Here is a 3,350-nt window from a genome sequence, read left to right as displayed (position 1 = left end):
TCTTACAACTTGTTGTTGGGTCGACCATGGATCCATGCTGCTAAAGCAGTCCCGTCAACACTACATCAGGCTGTCAAGTTTGAATGGGATCATCAAGAAATAGTCGTGTATGGAGAAGAAAGTTTAAATGCTCACAGCAGTACCATTGTACTGGTCGAGGGAACAGAAAATGACCAGGGACCATGGGTATACCAAGTGACCGACACAGTGTCGATAGAGAAAATTCCAGAGGGGAAATATCTTCCAAATCCAAAGATATCCTCTGCATCAGTCATGGTAGCTTATGAAATGTTAAAGAATGGCTTTATACCCGGCAAAGGTCTGGGTTTATCTTTGCAAGGAATTATACAACCAGTATCTCTCCCCGAGAACTGGGGAACATTCGGTTTGGGGTTCATACCCACTGCCAATGACGTGATAAGGGCTAGGAAGCTGAAACACCAAGCATGGGTTCTTCCAAAACCAGTCCCACATCTGTCAAAGTCTTTTGTCAAGACCGGTGCTAAAAATCGCCCGATAACAACAATTCCTAAATCCCGGGTCAATCCTGAGAAGGAATTAATTGAAAGGTTCGAGAAATTGTTTAGTGATGTGAATATGTTGGAAAGCGGAGAAGGGTGTAGCAACGCAGAAGTTCAATTCGTTGGGCCAGAAACAAAGCTCAATAATTGGAAAGCCACTCCTCTCCCAATTCGAAAGGAGTCTTGGTAGTTTATTTTGATTTTCTTTCAGTTTGTTTGGGTTACTTCAGGGTTGTAATCCCAAAGCTTATCTTACAGTTTGTTTGAAGTGTGCAAACCTTGTTATCTTTCATCATCCAATAAAAAGCAGTTTCCTTTTTATTATCATTCCTAATAGCTTTCTTTTCTTTTTCTTCTTTCCTGTACAGTTCCTTTTACGCTGGCTCTAGTGATATGACATGCATGAGGAATCCTCAGCCCAGTCTTAAAAATCAATCTGGTTCCGAAATATTAATTCAAGAAATATATTGTGATTATGAATCAGAATATGATGAAGATGAGGTTTTTGAAGAGATTAGTAAAGAGTTAATTCACTTTGAGGAAAAAATCAAACCTAACTTGAGTGATACCGAGGACGTCAATATAGGGGACACGAGTAATGTCCGGGAAACTAAAATAAGTGTCCATCTCGAACCAAAGATCCGAGAGGAGTTAATTAAAGCACTCATAGAATTCAAAGATGTTTTTGCATGGTCGTATGACGACATGCCGGGCTTGAGCACTGATTTAGTGGTCCACAAATTGCCCACCGATCCAACGGTGCCTCCTGTCAAGCAGAGGCTGAGAAAATTCAAGCCTGATATGAGTGTGAGAATTAAGGAAGAAATCACCAAACAATTGGAAGCAAAGGTCATTCGAGTCACTCGATATCCTGTTTGGTTAGCTAATGTCGTTCCTGTGCCAAAGAAAGACGGCAAAATTAGAGTATGCGTCGACTATCGCAATCTCAACAAAGCAAGTCCAAAGGATAATTTCCCATTACCCAATATCCATATTTTGATCGACAATTGTGCCAAGCATGATATAGGGTCTTTCGTGGATTGTTATGCCGGGTATCATCAAATTCTAATGGATGAAGAAGATGCAGAAAAGACGGCATTCATCACACCATGGGGAACTTATTGCTACCGGGTAATGCCATTCGGTTTAAAGAACGCCGGAGCAACCTATATGAGAGCAATGACCACAGTGTTTCATGATATGATACACAAGGAGATTGAGGTATACGTGGATGATGTGATCATAAAATCAAAGCATCAGGCCGACCACGTTGGGGATTTGAGGAAGTTCTTCTTAAGACTTCGCAGGTACAACCTCAAGCTTAACCCTGCCAAGTGCGCATTTGGAGTTCCATCTGGAAAGTTGCTGGGATTCATAGTCAGTCGACGAGGCATCGAGCTAGACCCATCAAAGATCAAAGCCATCCAAGAACTGCCACCTCCAAGAAACAAAACTGAAGTAATGAGTTTGTTGGGAAGGTTAAATTACATCAGCAGGTTTATTGCTCAGCTCACAACAACCTGTGAGCCAATTTTCAAATTGTTAAAAAAGGATGTTGCGGTTAAATGGACCGATGAGTGTCAAGAAGCGTTCGATAAGATAAAAGGGTACTTGTCGAACCCACCCGTGTTGGTCCCGCCAGAGCCAGGAAGACCTTTGATTCTTTACTTGACGGTTTTGGAAAATTCATTTGGTTGTGTATTGGGGCAACATGACCTCACTGGCAGAAAAGAACAGGCCATCTACTACCTTAGCAAGAAGTTCACAGCTTATGAGGTTAAGTATACTCATCTGGAAAAGACATGTTGCGCCCTAACATGGGTAGCTCAAAAATTGAAACACTATTTGTCATCCTACACTACTTACCTCATTTCTCGTTTGGATCCCTTGAAATACATTTTTCAAAAGCCTATGCCAACGGGAAGACTTGCAAAGTGGCAGATATTGCTCACGGAATTCGACATCATCTATGTGACTAGAACTGCAATGAAGGCTCAAGCACTGGCCGATCATTTAGCCGAAAACCCGGTCGATGAGGAATATGAGCCGTTGAAGACTTATTTTCCTGATGAAGAAACAATGCATATCGACGAGGTGGAACAAATTGAAAAACTTGGCTGGAAACTTTTCTTTGATGGAGCCGCTAACATGAAAGGAGTCGGGATAGGAGCTGTAATCATTTCTGAAACAGGGCATCATTATCCTGTTACGGCTCAATTACGATTTTATTGCACCAATAATATGGCTGAATATGAAGCTTGCATTTTGGGGTTAAGGCTAGCCGCCGATATGGGTATCCGAGAAATCTTAGTCATGGGAGATTCGGATCTTTTAGTACATCAAATTCAAGGAGAATGGGAAACCCGAGACTTGAAGCTCATCCCATACCGACAATGTCTACATGATCTTTGTCAGCGGTTTCAATCAGTGGAATTCCAACATATTCTAAGAATCCATAATGAGGTTGCCGATGCATTGGCTACCCTAGCATCAATGTTGCACCATCCGGACAAAGCTTATGTAGATCCAATACATATTCAAGTCCACGATCAGCACGCTTATTGCAATATGGTTGAAGAAGAATTTGATGGTGAACCATGGTTCCACGATATCAAGGAGTATATCAGGATGGGGATATATCCCGCACAAGCCACAGGAGATCAAAAGAGGACCATTAGGCGATTGGCAAATGGATTCTTCTTAAGCGGAGGAGTTTTGTATAAAAGAACACCAGATCTTGGATTATTGAGATGCATAGATGCCAGACAAGCTGCAGCTGCCATGTCTGAAGTACATTCAGGAGTTTGCGGACCCCACATGAGTGGATAT

The sequence above is a fragment of the Nicotiana sylvestris genome, chromosome 11, assembly GCF_000393655.2.
Source record: "Nicotiana sylvestris chromosome 11, ASM39365v2, whole genome shotgun sequence".
NCBI classification, from domain to species: Eukaryota; Viridiplantae; Streptophyta; class Magnoliopsida; order Solanales; family Solanaceae; genus Nicotiana; species Nicotiana sylvestris.
The sequence above is the reverse complement of the archived record's forward strand: the minus strand, read 5'-3'. Positions refer to the sequence as shown.